Here is a 12494-nt window from a genome sequence, read left to right on the forward strand (position 1 = left end):
CTGCAACCTTTCCTCATAAGACAGGGTTTGCAGACTGGTCACCAATATGCTAATAGATGGACCAGACTGTGTATACAATAGACAAATAAAGTGCTATAGTGCTAAATGCTAATTACACATCAGGTGCTAATTAGAAAAACAGTTCATTAAGGGCATAAATTTAGAGTACAGAGTGTGCTCATATAGCAGCATAAACTGACTTACAGGGTATCTATAATAATAATAATAATAAAAAAAAAATAAAAATTTCAAAGTTACCACAAAAATAAATTAAACCAGAAAAAGTACACCCTATTAATATACAAATATCCTATAGAATAGAGGAAAAAGTGCAATGTGCCTATAGATAAATCAACCTGTGCAAATATCATAAGCTAAAGTGCTGAATTACTGATGCATGAATTGCACACAGGCCGCTAATGAAGAGAAAGATAATGCACCCATATAAGGGCATAGAGATGAACTTACTGGCTGTGTAGGATAACACAAGTGAAACTGCACTCATCAAAGTGACCAATGACCTTCTGACAGCAAAACGTAATGGTGACCATTCTCTGCTCATTCTTCTCGACCTTTCTGCAGCTTTCGACACTGTTGACCATCCTCTCCTACTCTCTAGGCTCCAGTCACTAGGCATTAAGGACACTGCTCTTTCCTGGTTCTCCTCCTATCTTTCCGACCGCTCCTTCAGTGTTCTGTTTTCTGGCTCCACTTCATCTCCTCTTCCTCTCACTGTTGGGGTACCTCAGGGCTCAGTCCTTGGTCCCCTTCTCTTCTCTCTCTATACAGCCCCAATTGGACAGACCATAAGCAGATTTGGCTTTCAGTACCATCTTTATGCTGATGACACACAACTGTACACATCATCCCCTGACCTTATCTCCGCTGTACTACAGAACGCCACTGACTGTCTGTCTGCAGTCTCCAACATCATGTCTGCTCTCTATCTGAAACTCAACCTCTCCAAAACTGAACTTCTTCTGCTCCCACCATCTACTAACCTCCCTAAATCTGACATTTCCCTCTCTGTGGGTGGCACCATAATAATACCCCGACAGCAGGTGCGCTGTCTGGGTGTTATGTTCGACTCCGATCTCTCCTTCACCTCCCATATACAATCTCTTGCCCGCTCATGCCGCTTACACCTAAAGAACATCTCTAGAATCCGCCCTTTTCTCACCATGGAAACAACAAAAACTCTCACTGTCGCCCTGATCCACTCCCGCCTAGACTACTGTAATGCTCTATTAATTGGCCTCCCTCTCACTCGACTCTCCCCTCTCCAGTCTATCCTTAATGCAGCAGCCAGGGTTGTCCATCTGGCTAATCGTTTCTCAGACGCGTCCGCTCTTCGCCAGTCGTTACACTGGCTGCCAATTCATTACAGGGTACAATTCAAAGTACTTGTTCTCACCCACAAAGCTCTCCACAGTGCGGCACCCCCTTACATCTCCTCCCTCATTTCTGTCTATCGGCCTAACCGACCGCTGCGCTCTGCAAATGACTTTCGACTAACCTCTGCCCTAATCCGTACCTCCCACTCCCGACTCCAAGACTTCTCCCGTGCTGCGCCAATCCTCTGGAATGCTCTACCCCAAAATATTAGGACCATCCACAATTTGCATAGTTTTAGGCGCTCGCTCAAAACACATTTGTTCAGAGCGGCCTATCACATTCAGTAATCAAAGTCATGTTTGTGTGTGTGTAGCCCATTCACTATCTCCATCTAACCCCCACCCCCTGAAGATGGCTGGACCGTCATTGTAAATACATCATTGTAAATACAAACCTGTGCTTTGTATCCCCCCCACCTCATTGTAGATTGTAAGCTCCACGAGCAGGGTCGTCTTATTTCGCTTTAATTATTGTATTGTTAACGTTGTTACTTATGACTGTTGTGTTTGAAACTGTTCAACTGTAAAGCGCTGCGGAATATGTTGGCGCTATATAAATAAAGATTATTATTATTATTATTATTATTATTATTACAAGTGTCCTGCTGCCCCAACGCACGTTTCGTAACGAACTCCTTCAGGCGGTCATGAAGGGGTTAACCAAGACAAGTCCCATTTTTCAAATCTGACCAGTGTCTCTATATGTGATAAAAACGCTAGAATACATCTACCAATCTGTGAGTGATTCTGAGATTTTTTTTTTCTGAAACATTGCACATTACTGTTAGCTGTAAATTCAGGTTGATATGTTTTGCGGGTTTTTGTATAAATCAAGTTTATTGAGGTATTTATACATGTCAATCATTATTAACAGAAAGAGAAAAGAACATACCACTTTTACTATCACAGTCAAAAAAGAATTATATAACAACTATGACAGCTTGCCCTAGAAAATCATACATATGAAACAAATTATGAATGAGCGCCTGAAGTGCTTGTTCATGTAGGCAATTGACATCAGTACAACTTTGTCTATAGTTGAATTAAATTTTAAATAAGAAGGTACCTAGACTAAGATTCTAGGTCTGTGAAAGAATAGAAGATAGAGAAGAAACAGGGAAACAAGAAAGAATAGGAAAAAATAGGGGGGGAGATGGGAGTTTCAAGGAGTAGGGACAAAGAGGTGATCCCATCCTGTAGATAGATTCATATGACCCACCGTCTATGGATCCAACAACCAAGAATCCAATTCCAGCGATTGTCTAAATATAACTCAGAAGGCCCAAGTGTTATATACCTTCCCAGTGTTACCATTCCATTGTCCTATCAATTGTTCCATCCTATATATGTCATTGAGTTCCATCACCAAATCAGAGCGCGAGGGAACCTTTTCCTGTTTCCAAAATCTAGGAATCACATTCCTAATAGCAGTGAGAATATGCCTAAGAGCTTTCTTAAATCCAGAAATCGAGGAGCTACACAGGGACAGCAAAGCCACCTCCATTGGTGTTGGTGTAATTTTGGCTATAGACAATCTGTTGAAGAGATCAAAGGACACTAACCACACTTTCTGTATGAGTGGGCAGTACCACCAAATGTGTGCAAATATGAACCTCTATCTTTTAAGCATCTCCAGCACATATCTGGTGCTGTTGGATAAATTAAGTTTAATTCTGATGGGCATCTGTACCATCTCGACAAGATTTTGTAGCTCCTCTCCTGCGACGTCAAGCACAGCGATGACCTGAATGTACATAAGAGAATCTTTGTTCTTTCTTCAACTGATAAGGGTCTAGCCAAGTCAATCTCCCATTTTGAAAAAATGCTGGGAAATCTCGCAATGGGGTCTGACCTTCTTGGAAGATTTTGTATAGTAAAAAATAGTGTGATCTGTAGGGTTTTTCGATAAACAAAGTCTCAAATGGGGATAATATTCTATATGGGTTGGATTGTTTGGCTAATTTAGTAATAAACTTTTTATTTGCACATAAAAGAACCATGCACCCATTGGCGGCTCCTCATCCCTAAAAATGTCCTGGAGAGACCTCATTCCCATCCTTGTAACATAATCATGAACTATGGGGCATGAATCTCTATTTTTATGTAGATAAACATCTTTTTTTAGTCCTGCAGGAAAAGATGGATTTTCATATACAGGAGTTAGGGGGCAAGGAGACGATGAGATTTCCAGTTATTGATCCCCCCTTTTGATAAGTGATATCATGTTTTTAGTGAGGAAGGGTAGGAGTATATCCCGCTCCCTCTCTCCCCTCGGGGACCAGATAGCTATTCGGGAATCACATCCATTAAGATCATTTTCTAATGTAACCCATTTTTTTGTTTTTTTTTATTGTGAAACAAATCTAAAATACAGGTGTCAATTGCTGCTCGACTATATATAGCAAAATCTGGTAGACCTATTCCTCCTTTTTGCTTTGATCTACTTAACAAAAAATATGAAATACGCGCTCGCTTTTGTGACCAAATAAAACGAATAATCGCTGTTTTAAGACGTGAGAAAAAGGAGGCGGGTAAATATAAGGGAAATGTTTGGAAATTTGGAAATAATATAGGAGACGGGGTAACAAATCCATTTTAATAGCACTCACCCTTCCAAACCAAGATAAATGTAATTTATGCCATTTTTCCAAGTCTAACTCAACTTTATGTAAAGCTGTCTTAAAGTTTGCTTCATAATGATTAGATACTTTGGCAGTGATTTTTATTCCCAAATAAGTAAGAAAATCTGAGCGCCACTTAAAGGGAATGAAGCTGTTAATCTCTTCATCTCACTTGGTTATATTGAGATATTAAGAATCTCAGATTTGTGAGTATTGATTTTTTTTTTAAATTGCTCAGACCAAATCTATGTAATTCTGAGATAATATTTGGGAGACTTACAGTTGCGGAAGAAACATATAGAACATCATCAGCAAAAAGGGCCAGTTTGTGCTCTTCTGATTGGGCTTTTACACCTCTAATGGAGGGATTATTCCGTATCGCAATTGCTAGGTATTCCATAGTGAGTATATAAAGCAAGGGTGAGAGAGGACAACCCTGCCTCATGCCGTTCTGAATTAAAAATGTTTGAAAGCGCGCCATTAACTTTTACTTGTGCACTGCGAGATGAGTACAAAGCAGAAATTCTACGGAGCATAGTTTCTTTTAAGGCAATTTATTCCAATGTTTGAAATATAAAGTCCCAGTTCACCCTGTCGAAAGCCTTCACTGCGTCAATCGACAGAATGCACATGGTTCCCCCTCCTTAACCGCCCTATCGATCAAGGAGATAGTTCGAATGGTGTTGTCCCTGGCTTCCCGTCTCGGCAAAAATCCCACGTGATTTTGATTTATCAGATCTGGTAACAGGGGGGCATAATATTTTGCTATCATTTTTGCATATATTTTGATATCCAGGTTTATCAGGGAAATTGGACGATAACTCTCGCATACAGAGGGATCCTTACCCGGTTTAGGGATTATAGCAATATGGGCGATCAGTGACTGAGAAGGAAAAGAACCTCCTGATGAGATGAAATTACACAGATTTAAAAATATTGGACTTAGCAATGATGAAAATAGTTTGCAAAATCCCGCGGAATACCCATCTGGGCCGGGACTCTTCCCCTTCTTCAATTCATTAATAGTCTCAGAGATTTCCTCTAATGAAAAGTCTCTTTCCAACTCAAACAGCTCTGTCTCTGATATTGTGGGTAATTTGGTCTGTTGTAAGTACGTCTTTATCTTATCACGGAGCCGCTGGATAGGCATATCTTTGTGGTGGCCACTTATATTATATAGTTCTTTATAATAGTTTCCAAAGCAGGAGAGAATGTCCCTCGTAATATGGACCTTCTTTCCTTCCTTGTTTTTAATATAGGCAATATAGGAATATAAGTATGGGGTGTGCACGGGTTTATAGGTTTTGCCAATAGTCTCCCACTCTTATTCCCAAACTGATAAAAGCAATTCCTGGCACGCTCCCTAAAATGTCTGGACTTTTGGTCTATTACAGCTAACAGCTTTTGTTTTAATGTGGATAAGTGTGCAAGTGTATCAGTGTCTAGATCGCGTTTATGCTGCTTTTCTAATTTTTGAATTTGTTTCGATAATTCGAGTATCTCAGCCGCTCTAGCTTTTTTGAGACATGTCCCATGAGAAATGAGTACCCCTCTCAGGACAGCCTTCAGGGTTTCCCATTTTATGGAAGGGGACGTGGGATCTGTCTCATGATCTGTCTTATAGTTAAATATTGTTTGCTGTAATTCGAACTTACAGATAGGGTCCTGTAAGTGAGAAACATGATTTCTCTGAGTAGTGTAGCCCAATCGAGAAATATATGGGAGCATGGTCAGACCATAATATTGATCGTCCACCTCCGCCTCCACTGGCCAATCCAGTAAACTATGCGATATGAAGAAGTAGTCAATTCTACTATAGGTATTATGAATATGTGAGAAAAAGCTAAAATCTTTAGTGTTAGGATGGAGGACTCTCCACATCCACCAATTTTAGACAATATATCTGCTTTCTGATATGTCTGATGGAAGATGGTGGATAAGAGCACTTACCGGAGGAAACATCCAGTGTCGGGTCCATGGATATGTTGAAATCTCCTCCAAGAATCACAGGAGAGGAGCCAGCAAACTCATTGAGACGCCTCTTACATTCTGCACCAAATTTCTGCTGTCCTTGGTTAGTTCCGTACACATTAGCTATTACAAATTTGTGAGATGCCCAAGAGATTAATAAAAAGATAAACCTGCCCTCTGCATCAATTACTGAATCTAATACTTCAGGTATAAAGGATTTGAGAAACGTTATTGAGACACCTTTGGACTTGGAATATGGATTTGGACTATGAAACCACTTGGGGTAATATTTTGAAATACATTGGGGAACCACTCCTTATTTAAAATGCGTCTCTTACAGTAACAGTACCGAGACATGTTGTTTATGATTGGAAAAAAGTATTTGCCTTCTTTCTTCAGGAATGTTAAGACCTTTAGCGTTGAAGGAACAAAATTTAATCCTATCCATTGTCCAGATGTCCTCCAGCGCCTGCCACCACTACCTCCAAATGTCTGTCCATAAGTGGGAACCACAAATATGAGGCATAACTAGTTAAGATGAAGTACAGGATGGGATGGAGAAGATGGGGAAGAGAGAAAAAAAGAAAGAGTAAAAGGGGAATGAGAAAGAGAAAAGTACATATAAGCATAGCGAAGCAAGTGCTTCCTACGCTGGATAACATTGGTGTTAACATTGGTAGATCACTACCTATTTTCCACTCAAGGAGGAAGGAAGCCTTAATCAGGCAGAAGAAGACCCCCCAAAATCCCATGTACAAACAGCAGAACCATATGAACAGGATCATATACCCATCGTCCAGAGTTTAACCAAAACATGTTAAATATTAATGCGCTAAGGAGATCACCACCCGAGCCAGAATAATAGTAGTATACACATTAACAGATGAAGAATAACAAGATTTTCAGTCCGTTGCCCGGATACGTGTCCCTCCCTCCCTGCTTAAAATCAACAGGGTCTGACAGATTAGATATATAGGCAATGCCCGTTCAACTATCACAGGACACTCATGGGTAAAGTTGAAGAATTACTAGCTAATGAACAAACCAGAACAAAAACATGTAGAAAGTTCTCATGTCAAGTTGGATGAGATTCCACTGCTATTTCGCTTTTTGGAGTGCTGTACTGTAAGCCATCGCGGTGGGGCCATTCCGGAAGATCCATCATTGGGAGCTCGAAAATCCCAGGAAGTTAGCCAAGTCCCCAATTCTCCGGAAGGTCGCCGACTTGGCTCCTTTAAAGGCCGTTAGCTGAAAAGGATATCCCCACCTATAAGGAATGTCTCTCTTTTTCAATTCCATTAGTGTTGTGAGTTCATTTTCCCCTCCATCACTGAGGCCTGGTGAACTCCCTATTCTAGTGAAGGACGGTAGTGAGCCTGATTATCAGGCACCTGGGACTAATGAAGACGATTGGCTGAGTGGAGTCACTGACTGGATTTAAGGCAGCCTACGCCCTTTCTGCCCTGCGGGTGATTTCTCTGTGGACTCTTGGACACCAGTCTGATTCCTGCTCTCCTAAAGCTAAGTTTTCTGTTTTGCCTTTTTGCATTTAAGATTTGTTTTTGTTTTTCTTGCTTTTTGGATTCTGCCACTCCCTGCTGGAGTGTGCAGTGTTCCGTTAGCTCTGTCTTCTGAAAGTACCTGAGTGCTGATTTAGTTTTTGAAGCTTAGTTGCTTCAGGGCCATTTTTATATCAGCTTGTTGGCTTTTGTCTCTGATAGGGTTTTGGCAGATTGCAGACAGCAGCCTTCCTATCCGTTCCTATCAAGGTAGTTTTTGGGCCCCGTCTTTGCTCAGCCTGTCTTTCTGTCTGTGTAAGTGTTTTCATCTTGCTTCACCGTCATTATATGTGGGGGGCTGCCTATTGCTTTGGGGTCTGCTCTGGGGCAGTTAGATTTCCCCTTTCCTTCTTTAGGCCTATGTATCTCTCCGGCTGTGATCGAGGGGTCTAGGTCATCGTAGGAACCCCCCACGGCTAATGCTAGTTGTGTTGATAGGTTCAGGGGTCTGCAATCTGATAGTTGCCAACTTCTCTGGTTTTCTGGACTTAGCTAGCATTTCTGTTTTTGCCTCCTATGGTGACTCAATCATAACACATTAGCAAGGGTTTTAGAGCTTTGCGCAGCTGCAAGGTGCACCTGGAGAGGTCCAAAAGGATCAGGATCTGATGGCCTTCATAATCCACAGTCCCTTTTTGCCATGCGGCCAACATTATGGCCTCTTTAATCTTGTAGTAGTGGATCCTGCAAATAACATCCCGAGGTCGGGTTTCAGAGGTAGGCTTAGGACTCAAGGCTCTGTGGATCCTATCAAATTTGATAGAATTATTTCCTTTATCGCCAAAGATGTCTAGGAAAATCTTCTGGACCGTTTGTCCTAGATCAGAAAAACCAATCGCTTCAGGGAGACCGTGTTTACGTATATTATTTCTCCTGTTGCGGTTTTCCAAATCTTCCATGCCTGACGAGAGCTCCTCTATTTTGAGGGAGTGTTCAGTTATGATATCTCTGTAGGTATATATTTCTTGAAGAACATTTTCCTGATTTTTTTTCAACATCCTCAATTCTAGAGGTGAATTCAGCTTTCACTTTATCTCTTTTTTATATGATTTTTCTAATCTACATGCGAACTCTTCCAGGTCGCTTTGGTTGGGAGAGCCTTTATGTATTTACTTAAATCAGCAATACTCATTTCTTCAGTAGCCACCGAGTCCTCCTCAGACTCCTCTGCTGCCCCCGAGGGAGAGCTGTGCGGTGTCAGTGACTCCTTTGGAGAAGAGATGTCTCGTCACATTTTCTGCGACATTCTGGACCTTGTATTCCTAGCCTGTGGTGTAGAGTTTAGGAAATGTTTCATGTCCCCTGAGTATGAGTTTTTACGTGCAGTTACACTCTGTTCTGTGTTTTGTCTGGGCCTGCCCATATGTGTCCGCTGTTAATAGTTGCACATGGAGGATCCCGGAGGGGTCCCGAAGGTGGGTTGGTTATTTCATCAGAGTCCGCCTCTCAGCAGCAAACCCCCTCCAATCTATATGAAAAAACATTAGGGTGGTTGATTAATTGATGGGCACGTGGATCAAATCTTTCAGTCCCTTTCACAGGAGATTTTATAAAGAGAAAGTCAACAGAAAAGAAAAAAAAAATCTAAATTTACTACTATTCCAGGTATCGCCACTAGATGGCACCAGAGTCACAATAATGAAGGATAAGAGACAGATCTCTGTTAGATTCTAGAGCTCAGGTTACAGTATAAAAGTAAAATATTCAGAATTGAGAGTCCTCAGTGGTTGATACCTTTTAATGGCTAACTGAAAAGATGGTAACACATTGCAAGCTTTCGAGACTACTCAGGTCTCTTCTTCAGGCTAGACTAATACAAAATCTGAAGAGTCACATATTTATGCACAATACAACACAGAAAAAATGCAATGGATAAGACAAGTGACGTGAAGCAGAACTATCAATATGGGAGAGGGAGAAACATAAATATTGGACCAGTACATAGATAAGGAGTCCGGATGTTTTATAGTCCTCTGATTGGGGTCTCCTAATGTGTTGTGATGCCCCCACCAGGTCTTGAAAGAAAATTCCTTAATTGATGTAAAAAGACATAAATCCATGCGACACATTCATTCCAGCACTGAGAGTGTCAAAGGTCGTCATAAATTTATACTCCCAAACACGTCTCTCTCTCTGAGATGTGAAGTTACCTTTCAATACCAGTAATTGAACACGGTACAAAGATATACATCTTTCCTGTAGTATAAAAGTAAAAATTAGTGCTCCAGTTGTGTAAAATATAAAGTTCACAAAAAAGAAAGCCAAGTCTCTACCTTATTATATAAAGTATAGCAAGTCCTGGGTTATAATATGTCACCTTGTACCAAGGGAAAAAAAAGTTAGAGATGTGCCTTTTAGCTTTCTTGGAGATCCAGTCTTGAATCCTGTGTGTTAGTAGGAAGGCTGTCAGCCCTGCAGAGTCCCCTGAAGGCTCCTGTGTGAGGCAGTTCTGCTGTAATGGCTGCCGGAGGGAAAGCAGAGGGCTATACAGGGTCTCCGGAGCAGAAACCGAGGGGAGAGCTGTGATCCAGATCCTTAGGAGTTATGCCTCAGGTCACACATTGGGACTCCCTGCTGATGTGGCTTCTGTGCTGACTTAGTACAGATCACAGTATATACCACAGTGAGCTCTATAGTTTATGTAATAGGAGATTGGTTGTAAATAAAGCAGATCAATAAAATCTAATGCTCCTTATGTCCCTTATGCAAACTAGACAGATGGAGGCACATTCACTTCAGGCAGGAATATTTATCTGACTGCTTTGAATCCACAAGATAAGTCTATGAACCAGGGATCTCTTTATATATGCAAATCTTCTTTCTTCAGAAAGGTAATGCAAAGTACTTTGATGTAGATAGGCAATTTCAGCTACTCACCCACATAAGGGGATGGGGGGGAACGTTCCTCCTGGCTTAAGGCCTGTTTCACACATCAGTTTTTTTGGTCAGTCAAAATCCGCTAAAATGGCGGATAATGGATCCGTTCCTGTACTGGCCACAACGTTTGCCACCGGACCGTTATTTTAACGGATCCGTCAAAGGAAGAATTTTAAAGTAAAGAGAGAGAGAGAAATTTTTCAGCCGCCAGAACAGAGTTTAGGGTTAAATTTGCGGCTGAGTGGAGTCTTTCGGGCATGCGCAGTGAGAAATGCAGATCCGGCCGGCCAAAAAAAGTTGCATGCTCCGTTCGGGAATGTCGGCGGACGTCAAAATTTTGGCGGATCCGCAAAATAATGGATCCAACGGATGGCCATCCGTCAAGATCCGCCAGTAATGCAAGTCTATGGGGAAAAATGGCGGATCCGTTTTTTTTGCAAAACGGCGGATTTTGACTGATGGACACAAACGGATGTGTGAAACAGGCCTTAGCTGTACAAGGACAGCATGGCAGACATCTTGGATAGGGAAGCAATGTAATTCTGTTACTTTCTATGATGGAAAACTTCAGTTTGCTTGGTCCTAAAGGTCTGATTTAGGTCCCCAGATGATCCTGGGGCAAGTAGCAATAGTCCCACAGTAAAAGATGATAGTTTGGAACCTCAAAGTCCGCTTTATAGTCACTTTTCTGGGAAGTCTTGTGGGAGCTCCAGTCTCCTGCTTCCTCACATGGCAAGAGCTAGACCACACCGTTTTGCGGTTTTTTTATTAAAATATCTGAACGGTGATGAAATGTTTGTAATTTTCAGACTTCAAATACTTATAGACATACTGCACAAAATAGTTCATCAGTAGCATTTTACGCATGTCCACTTTACATCCGCATCATTTTTCAAAAATGCTTTCATTTTGGTAGAATGTTAGGTTAAAATTTTACACAAATTTTTCATGTTTTTTCAAGAAGATTTTTAAATCCATTTTTTATGGACCTTTTTCGGTTTTCAAGTGACTTTATACAGTATCAGAAAAAAACTAATTGATACCATTTTAAAAACTGCACCCCCCGCCAAATTATTCTAAACTGCTGTCAGGAAATGTTTTAAAGGAAATATATCACCCCTGGGACATACATTACCTATTAATATGGGCATACAGGTGATAGAAATGTTAAACCAGTCCTACCTGTATGCCTCATATTAGCGGTCTTGTTGAGAAATCGTATTCATTAGAAGGTTCTTTATAGTCCACTACGCATTTCAATGCCGTACTGGCATCTCTATCAAGTGTAATAAAAAAAACAGGTTACACACACTGGTACATGGAGGTATTCACAGACCAAAATGGGAGCCAAAAAACTGAGTACCACCCACTGAGGGGTGGGTTGGAGTTCAAATTCAAAAGGAGGCCTGGAAGACAGAAAAGGGGAAAACAAACAAAAAAAACACGCTCTGTCGGTTTGGAGTTCAAAAAAAGAAAGAGGAAGAAAAAAAAAGTTGTGTGCAAACTACAAGAAATACTAACAGAAAGAGTTGATAGGACACATAAGGAAACAGAGAGAGAGTGTATAACTATAAAAATAAAGCATTAGAAATCCACAATCACATTCTCTTCAGCTCACTTTGATATTCCAAATCACAACTTTCGCCTTCTCCCTATCAAACCTTACCACCCTTTTGTTTAAAAAAAAAAAAAAAATCACTCCCAACATATAACAGTGACTGGTATTGAGATACAAGACTCGTGTGAATTTCTCTCAAGTGTGAACCCAGCTTTAGGCTGTGTGCCCACGTAGCGATTTTTAAGCGTTTTTGCCGCGATTTTCGGCGCAAAAACGCAGCGAAAACGTTTAAAAATCGTGTACAGAACGCCCCCCATGCATTCCTATGGCATTCCGCACATGCTGTGCTAATGCTGCGCTTTTTTCCGCGGCGGAATCGCATCGCGGAAAGAATCGCAGCATGCTCATTCTTTTGTGCAGAATCGCAAAGAATTGCCGCCATTCCGCACCCATAGGAATGCATGAGAATCGCTTACTTCCCGCATGTGGCTATGCCCACCATGCGGGAAGTTAA

This window comes from Dendrobates tinctorius, unplaced genomic scaffold (genome assembly GCF_039654945.1).
Source record: "Dendrobates tinctorius isolate UK_male_01 unplaced genomic scaffold, ASM3965494v1 ptg000117l, whole genome shotgun sequence".
Lineage (NCBI taxonomy): Eukaryota > Metazoa > Chordata > Amphibia > Anura > Dendrobatidae > Dendrobates > Dendrobates tinctorius.